This window comes from Triturus cristatus, chromosome 4_1 (assembly GCF_964204655.1).
Source record: "Triturus cristatus chromosome 4_1, aTriCri1.1, whole genome shotgun sequence".
NCBI lineage: Eukaryota > Metazoa > Chordata > Amphibia > Caudata > Salamandridae > Triturus > Triturus cristatus.
This window is the reverse complement of record NC_140585.1, coordinates 309,085,965-309,099,165: the sequence shown is the minus strand read 5'-3', so window position 1 is coordinate 309,099,165 and position 13,201 is coordinate 309,085,965. Positions and strand designations below refer to the sequence as shown.

The 13,201-nt window shown below is 41.9% G+C and overlaps 1 long non-coding RNA gene across 1 annotated transcript in view; it reads left to right on the top strand.

The window, feature by feature from the left end:
* The window catches only part of LOC146854835 (uncharacterized), a 322,348-nt gene extending 312,117 nt beyond the window's left edge, over positions 1 to 10,231 (top strand). The window contains exon 3 of the long non-coding RNA XR_014981226.1: positions 10,108 to 10,231. This is a non-coding gene — a long non-coding RNA (uncharacterized LOC146854835). The remainder of the gene's footprint in view (positions 1 to 10,107) is intronic.
* Positions 10,232 to 13,201: the final 2,970 nt, after the last annotated feature.

Sequence of the window (13,201 nt, the reverse complement as noted above, 5' to 3'; positions counted from 1 at the left end):
AATGATTCCCACAATGTCCCCTCCTCCCGAGGATGCTGAAGAAGATTCGGCGTGAGAAGATACAATTAATTCTAATGGCTCCTTTTTGGACAGAAGGGCCTGGTTTCCATAACTACAACCAATGTCAATGTGCCCTGAGAGAACATAATGAAATTCAGGAAGCCTCATTTTTCTGAGCCTACGCTTCCAAATAATTTGCAGGCTAAGATTGACAGAATTCCTTCATTTCTTCATCAGCATGTTTTCACATTTCAGACCAATGGCAGCAGAGGATTTGGGTCACATGTCCAGCAATGGAGGACAGGAGACTTTTATGATTAAGGTTCAAATACTAGTATGAAACTTTTGCCAATATGTGCACACTCTTCCCTTGAGGAATATAAGAGTGTGGTTCCAGGGACATGTATACCTGCAGCAGGTGAACTATTCACCTGAGCCTGGTATGAACAATAGCTTTCCGGGCCCAAAAGGAAGCTGGCGTGGAATCTCTTTTAAACAAGCATTTGAAATGCAATTGGTCTCACATTTATGAGAGTTTGTGCTTTTGGCATTGTACCTGACACTGACTTTTAGGTATGTGTTGTTTTGAAAACATAAATAAAAGGCGTTATCATTTACAATGCCAATAGCTTAAACTCTCGCAAATGCGAGACCTATTGCATAGCAAATGCTTGCTATAAAAACAAATAAAAGCATTAGCAGAGAGCGTGTCCTGCCTGCACAAGCCAATGAAAAAATGTGAGCGGAGAATGGGCGGAGCTTCAAGACCCTACCTCAATACAGCACGCCTTTCAGAGCAGCGCATGCGCTGCCCAGGCTCGACCTAAAAAGGAAGGGTGATGCAAGCTGTTTCGGGCACTCCTGTTGTGTGACTGTATGTCTGTGTGTGTTCATGAGTATGAATCACTAGAAATTTGCAGTTGACACATGGCCTGATTTCAAGTTTACCAGAGCAGGGACACACGCATAAATGGTGACCCTCTCACCCCATGAAACTGATTGTTCCCTTAAAAATTTTGAGTTGGTAAAAGCCTCAAGTTTACATCAGTTATGGTTCCGCTTACTGCTAAGCCAGTGTAAATCCCTGACCTGGCAACCCATCCACCAAAAAGCAGTCAGGTCAAAGTGATGGTCACCATGACCTTTTGAGGTTGGAAAATCTGTCACTCATTTGCCATGTCAGACACTTTATACCTCACACAGCTCTGCTGGACAGTGGCCCAATGACAATCATTTTTCCTTTCACCCTTCCTAGTATTAAAGTTGTGGATTTTTTCACTAATGCTTCTTCAGAACTGCCTATATACACTTTGCGTCTGATTCATAAAGGTAAACTTACACTTTTGTGTAAGTTCACAATTGTTTGCTATTCACAAAGGGGTTTACGAGTAGTATCTTTATGAGTGCGAAGTCTCCGCATATAAAAAGATAGGACTTTTATATTCAGAGACGCCGCACTCGTAAATACATTACTGGTAAAACCCTTTGTAAATAGCAAACAGTGGTAAACTTACACAAAAGTGTACGTTTATCTATGGAATCAGGCCCTTTATCTTTTTCCCAATTTTTTGGAAAATGTAATTCTCACATTACCATGCAGCCCTGTTGTTAAATTTTCTTGAGAAGGAGTGCCATGTAATCCAACTCCCCCCAACGGTTTATGAAGGGTGATGCGCCTTGCTTTGCTAGGCACTGTGGGAACCAGAATTTTTTAACACACCATTCTAAAAATAATCCATGCCCCCATGAAGGAGAGGTTGCCCAATGACAAACCTTTTATCCCTAGTCATCCTTTCCCATTATTGAAAGCTGCCTTCCCATTTGTCATGAATCTGAAAGCGTACAGACCCTACAGCCGATGCAGGCAAGGAGAATGTGCAATGGCACCAGGCTACGCACAACAATTCGTCTGGAAACAGAAATACATGCCAGAAGTACAGACACAGGCCTGTCAGGCATGGCGTGCTGGGAATCGTAGTCTTGTGGAAAGAAGTGAATGGCTCTATGTGCTTCCTTCCTGGTAAGTGTGCCCAAGACAAGGAATGTTGGTGATGCAACAGAGATGCTTAATCCTTTGGAATCCAGATGGGACATCAATAGCAAAATAATCAGTCTGGTGAGAGGAACTGCTTGGGGCATACATTCAAAACAATCAGTGGAGCACCACTTGAGTGCCACAGCCCAGTGAAGGGGAACCTGTGACTTTGTTACCCTCCGTGGAAGTGAAAGAGGCTAGAGTACTGATTGAGTCACCAGATACTGCCCCGCTGCCACCGTAGCCGTCTCCCAGGCTGATGAGGGACCTGACATGAAGTACTTGAGAAAAGATGAGGGACCACACCCCATCTAAAGGTACCACAGTGGTCTTCCCACGTCATGCTGTCTGTCACAAGCTTATCATGATACTTAAAAATCAATTGCATCTCTACATTTCCATTATCGATGCCCATTTCGGCACAAGGAGGAGAACTTGCAGACAAGGGCATCTGCTTATGGGATGTCATGGTGAACCTGCCAGTGAGTCCTGCAGAAGTAGAGCTGATGGGCTTAAAGCTTTGAAATATTGAACTTTCTTCTGTACCGAATCACACATTGGCCTCACAGCTGACACGCGCAACGAGTTCTGGGGCTCTCAAAGTGAAACCACAAAATGCCATCTCAGCTGGGGCAAAGGACACCATCACTGACACGCTCCAGACTTGTGAGTATGAAGAGGTAGAGACTAGATAAACCAGTGGCGGCCCTGCACTCTGCATAAAATAGATTAGATTGAAGGATCATCTGGTTGAGAACCACTTTACCAGACAAGTGTGCCATTTTTCTGTGACATTTCTAAAACGGTGTGACATGACTACAAACTGTGGAGAGAAGTCGTGGGTACTATTGAGCAAAGATAGCAAACACAAGTTGTTGCAACATCAAAGCACACTGTAGAAGGATTGTATGTAAAATATGGGGATTCCGCCATAACAAATCAATTCTTGACTGATGGGAGTGAATGGAGTGAGTGAACAGTCATGATGGAGCATATAATCAAAGTCCAGCTTTCAGAAGGTGAAACTGTGACCACTCTGCACCCTAGATGGTACCTAGGGCCAACTGACGACTACTCAAATGGTTGTGAACTGTGAGTGAGGAATATGCTTTTACATCGCGTTCCATTACAACGCGGTCGTTACAATGACTGCGTTGTTAGAACGCGATACCTTTACAACTGAAGTCATTAGATCGATTTGAACTAGATGGCGCTCCAACTTTGGGAATAGTATAATTTACTATTCCAACTCCAGCCTGTGCAACAGTATGGAAGGTGTTGGAATACTAAATCATACTATTCCTTATGTTGGAGCGCCATCTAGAGCAAGTCGATCTAATGACTTGCGATGTAATGGCATCGCGTTGTTTCAACGTGGTCATTGTAACGACTGTGTTGTAAAGGTAACTCGATATAACAACCACGTTGTAAAGGTTGTTTCCCGTGAGTGAGAGGCCTGTATCTTCCTGAAAAATCTTCAGGAGTTTCACCTCTTTTAATTTCCCATTTCATCTAAACATTGAAAGTATCCATTCTGCTGTATTTTGACCCTGATGGGTCCATTTAAAAAATGTGTTGTCTGGGGAACTGCTTGTGGTGCCCGGGATGTGCTAAACCCCAAGAAAGAATAATAAATATTGTGCTAAGATTTAATTGTTTTATTTGTTTTCAGTTAGGAATGCTTTTCACTTGTTGTTCATCTAACTTATCTTGCTGAGTGAGAGTGGCCCTGAGAGACAGAAAAGGGAGTGGGTTGTTGGGATTTTTAACTTAGTCATCGGAGTGCATGATCAATAGTTTGTAGATTTGTATTTATTTATTTATCTAGTTTTCTGCAGCGCAGCCATGGCCCAAGAGAATTAGTACTTTACAAGAGAATGAGAGGTAAGTGTCAAAACAACAAACAATAGAAACAATTAGCACCAGATCAAAATCGTCAATGGGGATTGGTTGAAGGTGCTTGGGGCAATCTTAACTAAAGTGTTTTTGAGATAGGAGGGCTTTGAGTACTCTTATGATGTTAAAAAGAGAGTGGGTCACGTGGATATCTGTAGAAGATCGTTGTTGCACAGCTGGAGAAGGACTCCTCTTCTGAGATTGCCCGTGATTGAAAGTGGGAGGCTCAAGTAGGAGGCATCCTGCACTGCTTACCCCTGTTTGGCACCAGAGATTTTCAATTTGTTCAACATGTTGGTGGATTTGGAGCTGTGTAGGGCTTTGTGAGTGATGCAGGCAGCCTTAAAGTGTGTTCCCGCATCAATGGTGAGCCACTGAAGAGTAAAAAGGACAGGAGAGATGTGATTACATTTCTTGTATCAGGAAACAAAGCAGGCAACAGCATAGAGATACCCTTGGGGTCATGTTTGCGGTATATAAAACTCAAATTATTTATTTAATGAAATAATATAGTACAGTTCTGGGAGTGGATTTGAGGAGGGGGAGCTAATGCCATGACTACAGACTTTAAGTCCTGCTCAGCGATGAACTGTCTGATTCACCAAAATAGCCTGAGTTGGTAGCATGTGTCCTGGGCAATGGCAGAGATTTGTTTCTGAAGGTTGCACCCAGGGCCGGCTCTAGGTCGGTGCCCCCACCCAAAGTCAGCGACGGGCACTGACTTTGGGTGGGGGCACCGTGATTGCAAGTATATTAGGTTTTAAAAGCACCTGCTACACCATTCCTTGCCACCAGCAAATTTCAGGCAACAATAAAAATGTCAGGATAACTCAGGTAATCAATGTTCTTTCTAGCGAGAGACTGGAGACAAGAGTTTTGTCTAGTGGAAGTTTTGACTCATCATAAGGTAGTGCAGAGAGTTCATATGCCTGCTGCAAAGAGCATGTACCATGCAGATCACAAGTGCATATAATGTAAATAGTTCAGAGGGTTACTACTTTTGTCACAGAGATCATTTTTTTACTTACAGTTTATAAGTTAAAATCCTAATATAGAACAGTGAACTATTAACTGTTGTCAAAGAGCTGCATGAAAACTGCAAGGTACAAATTACAGCTTATGATTTTTTTCCTCAGTATTTAATTATTGTAATTTTGCAAAAAGGGTAGAAATACATTCTTATTATTAAAGAGAACCCCCAGCCATGGTCTTACATTTTCAATTCTGAGTTTGTGCTTCTCCAGACCAAGCACTCTTAAACTATACTACCTACGAGTATGGATGACATGTGATTCTCTTACACCTTGTAGCCCTCTGTCTTACGTAACATGTACTCTGATTTACACAGGTATGATTCATTGTCTCTTTGCAATGTGTGTGTGATGTAAAGTGCTCTGACACACTACACTAATAGGAGTAGCATTAATAAAATGATTTAAATGCATCTGAGAGAGAGGGAGAGTGGTTATGGAGACTTGAGGAGCACTGTGAAGGGTCAAAATGAAGAAATCCGTGATGGATGTGGTCATGAACGGGGCACCAACAAACATTGTCGCACTTTGTGCCACCAGCACTCTAAAGCCGGCCCTGGTTGCACCGATTTTCAAGTATGAATTCCAGGAATCTGACATCCTCCCTAATAGGTGATTTGCAATCCTGGGATGACCATGAGTCAATCTATGCATGGACATGAAGACTGGATTTTTCACTGAGTTTTATAGGAATTTATGTTGGGTTTAATGTTAGGTGGTAGTGAATTTTGGCCAGCATGTTGGAGAGCACATAGCTCTCCAACATGAGAGAGGAAATCTTAAGATAGATCTGGGTATATGCATATTATTGAAAATATATACTAGAGAGTCTGAGAATCTCTCAAAAGGTCTGAATTAGAGGTTAAGCAGAGTTGGAGACAAAATTGAGCCCTGGTAACTCCTTACGGCAGGTTGACTTTGCTAGATATAGACCTCCCTAATTTAACTGCTTGGGACTGAGCCAACAAATAGGTTGTGAACCAGTTTAGAACTTTTCCATCACTGCCTATGTGTTCTTTTGAGATGTTACCAGTGAGCTATGTGACTGTATCAAAGGCCATCAATAGGTTTAGAAGAACATGAAGGCTGGAGTTACTAGAGTTCAAGAAGCAGCAAACTACATCTTCAACAGCATGTAATAAGGCAGTCTCTGTGCTGCAATCCTCTCTAGATCTAGATTTTAAATCTTCAAGGAAGCTGTTAGCAAGGATATGAAGGGAGAATTGGTGGTCTACACAGCATTCTATCACTCATTTTGCATGAGCTGAGTGCTACTTGTTTCATAAGGAGGGGGAATTGGCCTATTTTCAGACAATTAGGAAATATAACTGAGAGAGATTGGGTTACTGTTTGACTAGTGAGCGAACCCTGGTCAGGCAGCAACCACAGTCCATGTCAGGGTAATGCACAAGAAAACCCCAGATTAACCTGTGTTCAACTCCCTGGCAGCTTGGCACAGCAGTCAGGCTTAACTTAGTGGCAATGTGTAAAGTATTTGGGTAACACCTAAAGTGAAAGCACCATACAAAAGGAGTCCCACACCAAGTGAGAACAATACCAAAACAAGACCAAAACAACAACAATCTAATCAGTAGAACAGGAGATTTGGAATTTTTAAGATTCTAGTGAAAATAGCGCCAAAAAGCACAAAGCACCAACTGTTGATATCTGGTCGCGCTGGACAGGGACAAAGCCACAAGTTCAGTCTAACTGCGATGGGGTGTGATCCAGCTACAGGGACCCAGTTAGGCCCACTGAACAAAGTACCTTAAATCCTGGATTATGGAGCGTTGTGAAGATCTGCGTCATGTGACGTCACAACGCGATCAAAATGATCGCGGTACGTTACATCGCAGTTTTTACAACGCAAGTTGTTACAATGACTTGCGCTGGAGGGCGCTGGACTTAGGAATAGTATGATTTACTATTCCAACACTAGTCTACGTACAGTAGGGAAGGTGTTGGAATAGTAAATCATACTATTCCTTAGATCGGAGCGCCATCCAGCGCAAGTCGTTGTAACGACTTGCGTTGTAATACCCGCGATGTAAAGGCATTGCGATGCAATGCCCTCGTGGTAATGGATATTTCCCATTTGAAGCGATGTGTCGGTTCTGAGATGTGGTGAGGCTGCGATACGAGGGCTTGCGTTGTTGTCGGGATTTCCATCAATGGGCCTTGCAATACGAAGTCTGGCATTGGCGATGTGGCGTGCAGTCGGGGGGATGCATCCTTTTTGAAGAGCTGTGAGGCTGCAATGCGGAGTCCGTCGTTGTCGTCAAGCCTAGCCTGGATGAGGGATGTGTGATCCTGCACAGAGGATGTGTCGCACAGTGGTGGTTCTAAAGGCATTGCGGGAGGATTTTTGTGATGGGTTCAATCCATGCAGCAGGGAAGGTGTGGCGGTTTTGCTCGGGCTGCACCACGCGGCACGGTGGTCGGAATCCTGTTATGTCCCTAAGGCTTCAGATCAGGGGACCAGCAAACTAGCAGCTGGAGTCAATCTGGGTTCTAAGTTCCTGAGATGAAGTTCCTGTCCTTGTCACCCAGACAAGAAGGCAGAAGGTAGCAGGTAGGCACAGCAGCGCAGCAGTTCCTTCAGAGCAGCAGTCCCGCAGAGTAGCAGTCCTTTCAGCAGCACAGCAGTCCTTCTTCCTGGCAAAGTACCCACAGGTCCAGAAGTGTACTGAAGTGGTGGTTTCTGAGGTCCAGTATATACACCGAGCTGTGCCTTTGAACTGGGCATGCCTTTGAAGTGCACAGGTGCCCTGTCTTCCTGGCTGCAGATTAACTACAGGGGGTATGCAACCCTTTGTGTAGAAAGAGGACACAACCTATTTTCTTGCTTTAGTCGTTTGGTGCCTGCATCACTGGGTGGGTGTTCACATGACTGGGTGTGGGTGACAGTTGGGCATTGTGTATTCCTTCTAGACAGCATCACACAATGGGGAGCTTAGGTGTGACTGGACGGGTCATCACTGGCAGGATGAGAGGGAGGAGCTGGGTCCAGCCCCACTTACACTCAAATCAGTTGAATGGGCACTTCTCAAACAGGAGGAGTTGTAAGCAAATAAGGTTTTTCTTACTGGAATTGTTGCTATTGTGTTTGTACCATCAAATTGAAGCAAAAGTATTTTCTCCAAGCTAACGGAACCTCCATGGGTTTTTCCGGGGCTCCTAATTATGCCAACATCTTTATGATGAAATTTGAATCAGAACATGTTCTATCTGACAGCAAATGGATTGACCACTTGATACTTTATCGGAGATATATTGATGACATATATTCATCATTTTGCAAGGTACACAGCATGATCTTGAAACAAGCCTGAGTTTATTGAATAGCAGGAATCCTAGGATCCAGTTCACATTTTGTATGGATCAACAACACATTTCTTATCTCAATGTCAACATTGAGATTGTGGGTACTAACAACAAGACCTCCGTGTTTAAGAAATCCACTGATCGCAACAGCTCTTTGTCATATAGCAGCTTCCATTCCTGTCCCTTAAGCAGCATTTACCATATTCTCAATTCAATAGAGTGAAATGGATCACCTCGGACACTGAACAATATGAAACAACACTGGGTGAATCCCCCAAAAATTTATTAGATCAAGATTACCCCATTAAGGTGGTGGATTCTGCAGAAAAGTGTGTTCAAGCTCTACAAAGAGTAGATCTGTTGAAAAAGCAGGCCAAGGAGTCAGCAAAAAGATACGTTTTTGTGTCCACTTATTCCACACAGTCACCTGCCATTAAGCGCATTATTCTGAAGTGTTGGAAATTATTGCAATCTGAACCTGATTTTCAAGGTATTTTTGCCGATATTCCCATTTTCGCTTATAAGAGATCGCACAATCTGAAAGAGATTCTTTCCAGGCCTAACGCAGCCACGGAAGTGGAACACAAAGGAATGCGGAAATGTTCCAATTGCTCTCACTGCAATAATGTGTTGACTGGTCATAACACGTGGTCTGGAAAAAGTATCAATTTGGACTTAACGGCAGACTGCAATGGACAAAATGTTATTTATGCGATTAAATGCCCATGTGGTTTGTATTATGTGGACAAGACAGAGAGGACACTACGTACACGCATAACTGAGCACAAAAGTCGGATTAGAACCAAAACCACCGCTCACCACTGCAACCCATTAGAATGAACACCATCACACCATAGCACAACTAAGGTTCACCATCCTAGAAGTTGTAAACATACAAGATGACAGTGACATGTCTAAGCTTTTGACGCCACGAGAAACTCATTTGATACATTTTCTGGATACTCTCATGCCTGAAGGCCTCAATGATAAGCTTGAACTTTCCTGTTTCTTGTAATACACAGGGATTTCTTCTTTAAATCTCCCAGATTTTCAGCCTAAATTTTTACATCACCTCTTCTGTTGCACTTTGGCCACATTTCTATTTTCACACACATTGGGTTCTGTTTTCTCTATGAACTCTACCTAGTAGGATATGATGCGTTGTGTATCATCTGTCAATTCCAGCAATTTACATTCGTCTTACTTTGTATTATGTTCCTCCCATCTCATTCACATTATTGTACATGAGCAATGTAATGTTCTTTGTCAGAATTACTATTGTCCACCATCGCAGTGTTTTCTCCAGCAGAGCATCTGTTGGTGATTTGTTTATGGTTTTATGTGTCTGTTCCTTTTTCCTTGTTATATTCATATGGTAATGAGGTTACAACATGATACTGACTTCTATTTACAACTCACAGGTCATTTTCTGTGGAGGATACATTGTATGTTGTGCTAATGCATATTTCATTCAGGGGTTCATTCATTTTTAACATTGAGCAAGTGTGTAAGATGTAACATCTTGAAAAAAAGGGATTTATACTTTGTTTACATTGCTCGAAAACGGGGTGTCCAACATTGTTCATAAGATAGTAATTGCATCTTATGATCAATATGTGTCACCACATTTTTGTGTTCTGTTCGCATGCCTTTTACAGATTTTTTTGATACACAATTAGTACAATATTTATATGTTAATAACATGATGTTTCCCAACTCCAATACAGTAATACACTTTTTTTGGGTTGTTTCCACTTTTACCTATTTTGCACGCGCCTCTCAGCTTTCTATCACAGTCTTTCTTTCGTGTTTCTCAACCAGGAGTTGGCTTTCTCTCTCTCTTTACATTACTTCCGGGTTGCACGTTAAGCAGCGTGGCCTCCTTCCGACAACGCGCAGGATTGGGATGACTGTCTCTCCTTATCGGTTTGAGCCTATGGTTACGGTAAGCTCAGCACACAATCCACATTTCATTTTTTAATTTCAGGATTGATTAATGACACCTCTTTCTTATTTTGTTCCTCGTAGCATGCACGCTTATTGAGATTACGGTGACTGACAGTTGACTGTTTGATCCCCGACCGCGCTGTTTGGAGGTATAGGTCATGTGTGATTTTAGTGTATTGCATGGCATGCTCTGAAGCACTTCAGTCAAGGCATTATCACGGTTCGGAGGTGAATTTCTTACACAGCCTACGGCTTTCAGCTGTTTTTTCTACACACTGCTTCAGTTGGTGATGGTCTTTCCTTCTTAGTGGTTCTTTTGGGTTTTCACATTTGGTTTTTCAAGGAGGGCTGACATTACTCTGTTTCTAGGGTTTCTGGCGAGAGATCGTTATTTGCTCTGGCTTAATCCATTGATGTCTGACTTATGGTATTGACTGGTCGTCTTTGAACTTTTTGTTTTGTTAAAAATTGAACCATGAATACTCATTGTAACATTTATTTGCTTGTAGATCCCCCTGACGAAGGGCAACTGTTCATGCCCGAAATGTATTGGCAATTGTTTACTCAACGTGGGAGCTGTTCAATCACCATTTACCTCATGCAGAATTTTTTATTACTGTGACTTGCCTGCGTTTGCACAATAAAAAATTAATGAGCTACATCCAGTGCTTCAGTGATGATTGGATGATGAACTTTTTCACACTGTGATTGTTGCTCTTGGATTCAGTTTTTGTATATGTAGTATTGAAGTTCGTTTACTTAACTGATGTAAATGGTTTACACTATCCCAGTGAACAATAGTAGTGCACCTTGTGTCTAGGACACCAGTCCTAGTTTTTTCTTTCACTTCGAATTGGACAGCTGGGTGGAGCCTCCTCAGAGGGTGCACACTTTAGAAAGCTACTTTGTTTCTCCAGTTTATATTGTATTATACTTTTGTCTATTTAGAGTGCCACCCAGCTGTTGTTTTGCCTTTCAACTTTCTAAAAGTTGCATTTTCAAAATTGTAATTTAAAATTTGAGTTCACCATTAGATGAGGTTTTAAATTCCAGTTCCAGAGACACCAAACGTGAATTGGGTACCTGTTCCCATTTGGAAATTAAGCTTATAAAATTTAATAAAGTAATTCCAATGTTAACCTATGGGAAAGGTAGGCATCACAGTAGTGAAAAACAAACTTAAGAGTTTTTCACTACCAGGACATGTAAAACCTAAAAGTCCCACTTTTTAAATAAATTGCACCCTGCCCTCTGGGCTGTCCAGGGCCTACCATGGACTTATATGTATGAAAACAGAAGGTTTGGGACTGGCAAAAGGTTTACTTTGCTAAGTCGAAATGTCAGTTTAAAACTGCACACACACAGGCTGAAATGGCTAGACTGAGACATGTTTAGAATGCTACCTAAGTGGGTGGTACAATCAGTGCTTCAGGCCCAGGCCCTAGGCCCAGGTAGTGCCACTTTATAAGGGACTCACAAGTAAATTAAATGTGCCAATTGGGTATCAGCCAATCTTACCATTTTTTAAGGATAGAACACAATCACTTTTGAACTGGTTAGCAGTGGGAAAGTGCACAGGGTCCAAATGCCAGCAAAAACAAATTCAGCAAAAATAGGAGACTTGAAGGCAAAATGTTTAGGGATGACCCTGCAGAAAGGGCCAAGTCCAAAATAACTTACTTAAGTGACAAATTAACCAAAGTGACCCAACAGGGTAGCTGATGTTTGTCAAGCTCATTGCTAATTCAGTGGTTACAAGGTAGGCTTTCCAATTTTCAGTTTCTTTTTCTTCTGAATTCAGGTGGGGTTTATCAATATTTTCAAAATTTTAAAGATCAGTGGTTATCAGTTTCTATGCTTTTTTACTCTGTAAATAAATCACGCATATGGTATTTTTCCAGTTCCTATAAAGAATGTGGCTTTTATTTCCATTCTTCCCTTGTTCATTTGTGTTGTCAAGTGACAGTGATTCTTGAAGCACCTGTTTGTACTGTGATCTTTATTGCTACAATTCTGATACCTTATTTTTCAGAAAGTAAAGCTACATCATGCTCTCAGTAAAGGAGGTTGGCACCATAGTCGTGCTACATGCTCTGCTCATTGTTCGCCTGCAAACCTGCTGGCCAGCACCCAGCAATGTGTAGTGAATCATGAGCTGAATCACAGCCATGCTCCCATAGTGGGAGTGGAGGTGGTTCATGGAGTCCAGGGTAGCCAGGGACCTTTTGGATAGCAGGGGCATCCATCTCTGAAAAGTGCATAATGGCAGAGGCTGCATTTATATCGCTTGACAGTGGAGGGCACAAAAGCAGTATAAGTGCAGAAAAACCCAGTATTTTCTAGTCTCTAATAAAAAGTAAATCTTCCAATCTGTGGTATTTTATCTGTTAAAATTGTTTTTAACTGAGAACTGGAAACCCTAATTATAGTTTTAAGTAATCCTCTTAACCGAGATGTCATCAAATTAAGACCAGGTCATTAATGCTTTGCAGATTAACTTGTGGTCTCCTGCGTTGTCCGATCTTGAGGGATTAGATAGTTCAATAGGCATTACTGTCTCAGCAAAGACCTTCAAAATGTCTTCACATTCGTCTTCGAAAGTATGAGCTGTGGTAATGGAAATCAGCAGTTTTCACGGTTTAATTCCTTCTAAGTGTTGTTTTGGTCAATTTTTCGAGATACTCTGAAGCATTTTGATGTGAGAGGACTTGGCTCTGAAACTGTGAGCTTTCTAGCTTCTTCTGGCAGCACTCTTTGAGTTAGATTAGAGGGAGAGGGGGATTGTCTCCAGGTTTTCTTGTGTTTCCCTGCGTATTTTATCATGTAGATCTTTCAAGAATCTGGAAATGAGGGTTTCAGCTTTCTGTTTTTGCTTTTCCACGGAGCAAATTCCTCGATTAGGTGCTTCATGCACTTATCATGTCTTTTTTTTGTAAAACATTTTTATTGGTATTTAAGATTATAGCAT